Here is a 9,969-nt window from a genome sequence, read left to right as displayed (position 1 = left end):
AAGTGGGGGGGTGGAGGGTCGAGGGTAACAGCACAGAGACAAGGTTTTTTTCCTGAGGTTTGGAACTAAAGGAGAGAAATTTGGTATAGGGAAAACCAGTAATATAGAGCTGCCAGTCTCCTCTAGGCCAGTATTGCCACAAAATGCTGTTTGGAAACTAGATAGATATGAGAAGCTTTCTCAAATACTGGGAATCAGGAAAGAGATGGTCACAAAGCTAGCTTCAAATGTATTCAGGATGCTGTTCAAATGGACAGGAGGTTACAGAGCTGGAAATCTGGAGTCCAAATGTATGGATAACAGGATAGCACAGTGTGCAAAAAGCACATGAAAAAACACTGCAAACAAGCTTAAAAAAGACTTGGTAATGTATTGATCTCCGAGTCCAGAGGTGTCACTACAAAATAATGAAGTGTTGCCTCACTTTTCCTAACTTGAGAACACACATGCAAATTACTCCAGGCTGCATTAACAAGCACGTGTGGACCTGAGACTATAGAAATGTATAACACATGCCAACCTAGCAGCCAAATGTGGGCTCAAAAGTCACAGAGGGTAGGGGAAGAGTCCATTAAGCTATGAGACCTTCTTGTTAAGAGATGAGCAAAATCGGGAAGCACAAGAAAACTGTTAACGTTTTGCTGAGTTCTCAGATCTGAGTCTGTTACATTAATGTTTGAAGTAAAATAACATGATTTTATAATATGTTTCCAACTAGTCATTTGACAGCTTTCCACAGATGGTCTGCAGTATGCATAAAAATATAATACAAGTGGAAAATTCCTTGCCTTTATAGCATCCTTATGTGCTCTCTCATGTGCACACCTCCTGCATTCCTGCAGTAACAGTTTTAAATGTTACAATTTTGTGACCACGGGTGATTTTGTTGTGGTGAGACAAGGCTGGAGAAGTGGAGGCAGAAGAAACGGAGCAAGAAAGAGTGATGTTCCCAAAAGGAAAACAGAGTCCCTTGGACATGCAAGGGACTTGCAAGGAAAAACAAGGGGGTCAGTGAAGATGGTGTTAGCAGTTTATATAGGAAAGGGTAGGAGTTGGCTGAGATGCAAGGTGGAGAAACACCCATCAGGAGTGGGGACCAGCACAGCTGTAGATGTGAAGCCTTTTGGCGGAGGACATGGTCTTCACATGGTGTCCTTCACATGGGAGGAAGGAGTAGACAGAGGTGCTGGAGACTCCCATGTGGAGAGGGCCGGCCACAGATGTAGCAAAGAAGGATGAACAGTGTGCCTGGGATGGGCACACTGCGACACCAGCATCCTGCTCCATGGGTATGTGTGGAAAGAAAAGTGGTGGCAGAGAGGAAAAGCAATTCCGTGAGACAGGAAGGAATACGACTTCAAAGGGAATTTGCAGTAAGTGGCATCAGAAGTAGCAAGACAGCCAGGAGGATAGGGATAGAGAAGTGAGAGGCTGTGAAACTTACTGGTGCAAGCACTGGGATAAAGGTACAGACCAGGGTTGTTAGGCTGAGGGTGGTTAGCTGTGGTGCTGGCTGGAATCTCCCATTCAGAGGACAAGAAGAAAGGTGGGGAAAGGTGAGATTTGGGGACAAGGATTGGTTATAATGTGCTTACCTTGGAGGGCTTGATAAAGGGCTTGAATGAAAGTGAGATTTTGGAGAGGTAAAGAATTGAGTATGGCTAAAGGAACAAACTATTAGGAGGTAGGAGGAGACACAGTTTCTGAGGTATTTGGATAATCAAGAGCAGAGAATGGGAAATGCTGTTGACTGTGTAAGAGCCAGGGAGGGTGCAGGAGAGGGGCAAGACTGGCTCAGACACAGGAGAAGGAGAACTGGGAGAGAAGATGGAGCAAGAGGCGCTAGGGAAGAGCACAGAAGATGTCACTGGTAGGAAGATAGAGGAGGGAAAGGGTACAGCAGTGCATCAAAGCTTTGTGTGGCTGAGGAGTGCAACAGAAAAGTGGGTGGGAGTCAGAAAGTAGAGTTAGTGTGAAGGTGGAAAGGATGGAGAGATGGAATTATTCCAAGGTAGGGAAGGGGAGAGACAAATGAATAGGCAAATTATAACTAATGCAAGAATTAGCTGCTACAGCAGTAACTGAATTGTCACCCAAAGAAAGAGGATGAGGCAGGGAGTCTGTGAGCGAGAGGGTGGTATGATCAGGCTGGCAGAGGAGCATAGGGGGGCTGAGCCCAGTGGGGGGCAGAGGCAGCTGGCAGGAACAGATGCTGGGGCTGCTGTTCCTATGGCAACACACGAAGTTTAATGCAACAAGTGTAGCAAAGTGGCAGCGTTAGCAGGGGACCGCTCAGTTCATTTCCATGTCATGCTCCTCAGGGTGGGAGTGGAGCCATGCACCATCCCCGGGCACCAAGGCAGCAGAGCTCAGCCTTCAGCCTCTGCAGAAACCAGCACAAGTTACTGTCATGTTTTGAGGCCAGGCCCCCTCACTGCTGAGAAATGGATGTCTTGTGCTCTGTTTCCTCAATCCTAGGCATCTCAAAGCCCAGCAGAGGGAGAGCCGCTGAGCATATTGCCAGCAGCAGGGTGTGTGCATGCTCTGAGGGGGCAGCTCTGCAGCATGTGGCCTCTGCAGGGGGCGATGGAGGAGCGGGCATCCCCCCTCCCATCCCTTGTGCCCATGTGCCACGGGGCTGGGGGCTTAAATACCCCATGCCCTGGCTCACCGTGGCCTGGGGCAACTGGCACATAACCTCCAGGCACCTGCAGTGTGTGGGGCTGTCATAGCACGAGGCCAGTCTCCTTACACCAGGCAGAAAAAGCGTGTGTTTTTCATAGGCTGGGGCCTTATCATTGTGTGTCATTAATTTTTGGCAGAATTTTCCCTTCCTCTCCTATAGTATCTCCTGTATTCAATTGCTTTGGGTCTGCAGCTACTCTGCAGCATTATGCTCATGTGCTACGCCAAACAGCTGGAGACAGAGTACAAAGGCCAATTCTTCTGTTCAAAGAAGTCGTCTCCTAACGCGCTGACAGAGAGAACATCTCTCTAGTGTGTCGAGCAAGGATGCTGCTCCTTTTCCCTTTACGAGGAGACAGCTGGCAGGAGGAGGCTGACCCTGACAGGCCATGCTATCCGGGCTGCTCCCACTCCAGGAGCCGTCTGTCTGCGCAGGAGATCTGCCAGCCGCGCTTGGCAGTGCAGCTGCATCCGACAGCAGAGGGAGCTCCGGGAAAGGAAGAGGAGCTGGCTAAGCCCGGCAGGAGCAGCCCCGGGAAGGAGGGAGACGGGCAGGGCTTGAGCAGAGATAACTGCAGACGGCTTTGCTGCACTAGGTAAGGAGCTTTTAAAAGCATAAAGGGATGAGGGGGAACGGGGCCTGAGAGAGGGAGTAGTTGGAAAGCAGCCACCATGGAAACGAAATGCCAGAAAATCTGTAGGTATAAGAAGATAAGAAGGAGACACGAAAAAGAGGTGTCTGGGTGCTCTTTCTCTTGTAGGATTTAAGACTTAGGCTAACTTCAGGGTATCTGCTGCTAAATAGCTGTTAGGAGGAGGAGCGTATCTTAGTTACTTGGAGAGTGTTTTCAGTGTATCTAAATGCTAAAAAGGTCTGGCTCCATTTTTTTCCCGAGGAGAATGCCCCATGTTGAACACAGTTCTCAAGTCGAATTAATTTCAGAAAGTTTCAGTGACATTTTGAGAAACTCTAGTGCCATGAATTCACACCAGTATCAAAGCAAAGCATTGAATATGCCTTTGTGGCAGTGTAAATGCACCCGTTGGAAGTTGATGGCCATTTCTGTCACACTGGGGATGACAGCAATACCAACCAGCCACATCACAGCCCCTACAAAGCCAGAGTGTGGATATGATTCTCTAGCCACAGAATCTGAGCAAGAAAATAAATATTCTGGTCTTCTCATCCCTTGTTCCCCGTGGTCCTGGGTGCAGCACAAGAATGGGCATGATTCATTCTACAGTCTCCGGGCAACCCAGGGGAAAACTGCCTGCTAATTTCAGTTTTTGATGTCAGAACGTATAATTAACCTGACAAAGCAAAATGTTATTTTGGGTTAAGGCGTGATCAGACCTTCCTTCTCCCTCTACCTATTTCCAAATGGTGATAAAAAAACTTGAAGGTATTTGAGGCTGGGGGAGATATATGTTTTGTGGTGGCTATACAATTTTGGCAGTGTCCTGTAATACATAAAAATATTACCGGTGCTTTCCCCAATTAATTTGTATTCAAGGTAAACACAGAGAAACAGAATGATTTGGACATCACAGTAACCTTCTTCCCTGTCACTGCATGTGTCCAGTACTCTTCCCTTATATAAGTCTTTGGAACAGGAGATGAGGCAGGTTTTAAATAAGTGTGCTGACTGCCACAGTGGCTGTGGATAGGAATCACAGGAATACTTGGAATCTTTAAGGTGTGTAATGTTAGAGTGGAAGGTGTGATGCTAGATTGACAGTGGATATTTAATTGTAGAAGCTTTAGCAACTGGAATACTTTGGTTTACTGTCATTGTATTTGGAAAAGTATTGAGAAGAGGATTTCAGAGGTGAAGTTATATCATGTTGTTGTTATGTTTTCCCTTGGGCAGAATCTCTAGAATGGAGCGATTGATTTTGTTTGATCTATAATTTGTACACATAACTAGCCGAATATGCTGCAGTTAATGTGAAAAGATTAATATAATTTCAAGCAAAATCAACTTCTTTTAGTGCTGTGCTGGCAAGCCTGGGTTCTGTAGGCTCCCAGGCACAAAAAACAGCAGCTCTTTTGCAGTTCTTGAGGTGAGAAAAGAGCTCCAAGTCCCTCTGGGTCCCTGATTAAGGAGCTCCATTTTAAAATAAGAGTTCTATGCTCTTCTTCTACAGAGTGAATGGTGGTTTCTTTGCTCCACGGCAAAACAGGAAGGCAGAGAGAAGATTCAGCATGTAAGAAATTAATAATATATTATTCTCTTATCCCTTTTTTTCTGCTCTTTTTGCCCAGTCTTCCTCAACTTTTGGTGGAGTTTTTCTATGATCTAGCTGGGTGAGTCCTTAATCTTCAGCCATCTGAATGACTGGAGATCAGTCATTTGCAGGCTCTGAGCATTTTGGTCCCACGTACTTCCTTCTTTTTCCTCCTGCTGCTCAGAAATCTTTGTCCAGCTGTGCACCTCATTACGCCCTTGTGGCTAGGCTATTTTAAGAAAACTTCTTCTAAAGGAGTAACAAAATCAGCAAGCTCTAAGTATTGTACCTGTGTGATTGGGAAGTAAAGGTTAAGTGCTAGCACAGGTATAGCTCAGCACTCTGAAGATAACTGTTTTGCCATTTCTTTAAAGACCACCATTGTCCTAGATCCAGGTAGGGCACTTAGGGTTTGTGTCAAGCCATTTGCACATGGAGCCACAGCCATTTCACTGAGAAAACCACTTGAGATCTGAAGGGGGAAGAATAGCTTTCAGGCATGATTTGAAGAAAGAAATAACAGACTGATATGTCCCAGGTGGAGGCAGGGAAATTGTTCTGGTGAGGGGGGCTGGACAAACTGACAGCTGAAAGCTTCTTTTGGTCTTACCCTGCTAATTCTGATTATGACAGGTTTTTAATTTTTATTTCCTATTCAGTCTTCATGCTTTTTTAGTGTTTGTGGAAACCATGATGAGCAGAAGAGGTAGAGATAACAGAAGTAGTAAAGTGCAAAATTAAGAAAATAGGAAGAGCTAAGTAGATTAAGTGGACTAACGCAAACTAAACCCCCCCTCCCAGCCCACTGGCTCTAAAGATCTGAAGGTACTCAACACCTCAGTGGTGGTTCTTACCTGGTGCACTACTGAGCTGGGATCTGAGTAAGAAGATGCTGTGTTAGCAGGCACTACATTTGACTGACACAGGCTCTATTTGGGTTGATCAAGCAATGCACAATCTTATTCCTGCTTCTGCCAAATTAAAGTCCTGCTCAGGCAAGCTGCAGGGGTGAAGGGCAGGTTTGCCTGCAGCACAGCTTCCTGCCTTCCTGCCGTGCCTCCCTTCCATCTCATATGATGCTGTGTGCTTTGTGAATTTATAGTCCTTTATTGATAAGTACAGAATGAAACAGATTTGCCATCTGTTGATATATCCACTGGAAGAAATGTGAGAACTCGTGAAAACTAGGTCTTCTGTGTAACCAGAAGCAGCCAGCATGTGTTGTTCCTTTGGTGAGCTGCAGCGTGATGACACGTGCTGCTTACAATGAACATCATCACGGCTGCTGCTCTCGTTTAAAAATACAAAGGTACTTGCTAAGAATAAGGCCTCATCCCCCAAATCTCTGTTCCGTGTTCAGACAGCCATATTGCACATTGATGACTGCATTTGTATCATCACAAATTAAATAGAACTCGTGAGCACATTGTGGAGTTCTGGACATAATTAGAAGGGGGAAGAAACTGCTATTTATCTAAAACAGCCATTCTGATGATGATTGAGATATAGAGACCCCTTCTCTTTTCAGCACAACGACAAGGTAAGGAGTGACTTTTTTCCAGCCAGGAAGTTCAGAAGCTGGGAGAGTCCCGGCTCTGGAGCAGAACACGCTGGCTCTAAGGCCTCCAAGGGTCACTGTGCTTGTAACACAGAGGCTGCTGTGCCAGATGTTTGAAAATAAGCATAACAGCGAAGTGTCTTCAGGAAAAGTGATAACACAGCATGGTAGGGACAAAGTTTTGCAATGCTTTTTATAGTAGAAAAACATGCTTTTTTGCTTCTGTATCTTTATTAGTAAAATGGTAGTTAAAGGAGTATTGTCTGACATAACTTAGTTGGACTTTTGAAAGCTTTGACATTGTATCCTGGTGATGGGGCAGACTGAGCTGCAGCAGTCTTGCAGTGCAGCATCACAGCCCTCAGGTGACAGGCTTTCTTCTCCTCTCTGGAAGAGCAGAGGCCCTGAACCCCTCACCCCATGGCTGACTCTCCATGCAACAGGCTCTCCACAGCCAGCTGTGGGCAAACGCAAAGAAGGCCCTTGCCAGCATCATCTGACTGCAGGGCAGTGAAACAGCTGCCAACGCATTGCCTAATTTTGCCTGGAAAGTCAGCCTCAGTGCTGCTGTGGCAGGGTGCATAGTGCAGAGGGGGCACTGATGGGTGGGTGAGTGGATGGGAAGTGGCAGATTGGGGCTGACAAGTCTGACTGCAGCCCCAACCCCATCTCCCTGCCCATGTCCTAGATGAACACCACAGGTTGAACTGTTCAGCACTTAGAAACCCTTTTCTTGAGAATAGGTGGCCAGTAGCCAAGTGAAATGACTCATGCATCCTCCTCCTCATTTAAACTGGAGTCTTCCCCTTCAAGCTTTGCCCACTGCATGAAGCCAAATTGCCCTGTTTCTGGAGAGGGGAAAGCCGGTTCCCTGACTGTCCCTCTCTTCTATGTAGCCATCCACACTTCTTCCCAAGTAACTACCTCATTTACTTCTTAATCATAGAATCATAGAATAGTTTGGGTTGGAAGGGACCTTTAAAGGTCATTTTGTCCAATCTACAATATTAAGATTCCCCTTCATCTTAAATTTGCTTGGGAGAAAAATTTATCAGCCCACTTGAAGCCAGGACTGAAATACTTCCTAGTATGGAATTTCCGCACTGTTTTCCAAGAAACCGCTGGCACTCTCTATTTTTGGCACTATCTCTTCCTTATGTTTACCTTCTGCTGGTGTCCCTTTTACACCTGGCTCCCTTGGACTGAACTTGGACACCCACTGGACAACGTCAAGCAGGCATATCTGAGATGCAAAGGACAGCTGTTTGAGTGAAAAAGGAAAGAACTGGAAATCATGTCAGAATAAATTATCAGCTTTCAGCCTGGCCAAAGCCGTAACTCTGCTAGAGGGCTGATTTTTCTGAAATTTTTTAATTATATGCAAATGGGGACAATAATAAGGTTGAAAAATATGACATATTTGGCTAGTCAAGGTTATGGAACTTGAAAAATTGAAACTAAAATGCAATTGTAAAAACAAACAGGATTAATTTATCCTGTGAGGCATATGGCTGCATTGCTACTGCTTCTTAATGTAATCACTAATTCAGTCCTCTGAGCCATAGATCAAAATAACAATATTAGTTTATTTTAATTGTAAAGGGCCAACGTCAAAACCGTGCAAGCAGAAAGAAGCCATTTCCCCCCCACTGCCTCTGTTTTTCTGGCATCTCTTTTATCACATGAAGTAACTTGGAGCTGGCTGATTTGTACTTCTGCTGAAACAACCCTATAGACTATAGCAGGATAACAGAACAGCTGGGATGTATATTTGTCCCAAGTGGAGCTCTTTCAGGTTTTTAACTCCCCTCCTCTCTCTTCCGTCCCACCTCAGCATGTCTGAGGTGATCAGAGCCAGAAACAGCAATCGAGAAAGAGCTGCCCAAAAGCACTCAGGCTTGAGCCCGGAGAAGACCAAACCCGAGACAGTGGGAGAGGTCTTTGTTAGAGAAGTTTGAAAGGGAGGAATGTAAAGAGTTTTAAATTAAAACTCCTTTGCATTACCTTTAAATACATATCAAAACAAGTAAAAAAGAAACCAAAACAAACAAGTAACCCAGCATATGTTCTGTAGGAGGTAAGTTCTTCACACTTGTGTTTGCCCAGTCAGAAAGGGAATCTTAATTGGATCTGTATCTGCCCAGTTCCAGGTGTCTTCTCTCTCAACTCCCCAGTTATTTGTTTGTTTTGCTGGTGTGCCTCAGCTTGGCAAAGTGTCTTGATTGCTAAGTGAATGTAGATTCAGCCAGCTCTGACCAGCTCTGGCATCTGAAAAAATCCTTTTTCTTCCGCTTGAATTTCTCTGCCAGCTGCCTTTGAGTCAGGATTTCCCAGCCAGCAGCTCTTGTTATTATCTGTTTTCACTTGCCTTGATGTTTACCAGATTGGACTGCTTTTATCTCTGTAAACCCTCCCTCACTGTGGAGCCCCAGGATTACACACCCTATGTGTCTTGGCCACTGGGTCAGAGCAGAAGTAAATAAATAGATAATAAATTCACCTTATTGAAGAAACAGTGAGGTCTAAAATGCTGGCCAAAAATAACGTAAGTGATGATGATCTCAGGGAAGAAAATAACCAAAAGGCCAAATGAAGATATTAAAAATCAAAGCTGAAAATAATTGACAGCTCATTAGACTAAATTTGAGCTCTGCTAAAATTCTTCACCAGATGAAAACTCTGGTATGAAAATAGTGCTGAACAGCTGAGAGCAGGACAAGCTGGCCTGATTTTCTCTGGTCTCAGAAGTGAATTGCTGCTAAGAAGTGCTTTTATTTGTAACCTTAGATACGTCTAACAGTCATTTAGAGTGGAAGGTCTGATTAAAAATGCATCTAAAATTATAAAGAGGAGATTCTCAATCTTTAAAGGGCCATAAAACTATTCTGAACAAGCACCAAAGGATCAGTTCTCATCTCCTCCAGTTCCTAGAAATCATGGTAAGGAAATAAAATTTGGAAAAGATGAGTTTTTTTTTTTTTTTTTTTTAATTCCATTCTTGGTCAAGACCAGTGTAGTTTCAAACATAATAGATTACATCCAGTTCTAGTTAAAAAGGTCTGGTCAGTTGTCGGGTCAGTGTTCCACAAGTACTTCAGGATATCGGTGGGTTTTTTTCAGTTAAAGGAGGAAAAAAGTTTCTAATGGATTTTGAGGTGAGGATCAGGGTCAGTTCGGCTTCTTCCTCAGCCCGCTGTGTTCAGCCTCTGGAGCCGCCGGGGAGGAATCCGTCCCTGCAATCCCAGCGGTGCCGCCCCCCGCCCGGGCTAACACCGCCTTCGACTTTCTGGTTCCCTCAAGGGCTCAAGGCAGACACAAGAAAATTAACTTTTTTCTCCCCCCAGGTAATATTTTAGTAATTAAACCACGCAATTTCAACTTGTCGCTGTTTTATTCACCTCACGCACTAGGTTTCATTTACCTGCACAACGAAAACAAACGCCTGGCTTTGCCACCAGGCGCTGTCGCTCCCGTTGCGCCCCGCGGACACCTCCCGG

Source organism: Manacus vitellinus, unplaced genomic scaffold (genome assembly GCF_001715985.3).
Source record: "Manacus vitellinus isolate BGI_N305 unplaced genomic scaffold, ASM171598v3 scaffold_21_pilon, whole genome shotgun sequence".
NCBI classification, from domain to species: Eukaryota; Metazoa; Chordata; class Aves; order Passeriformes; family Pipridae; genus Manacus; species Manacus vitellinus.
The sequence above is the reverse complement of the archived record's forward strand: the minus strand, read 5'-3'. Positions refer to the sequence as shown.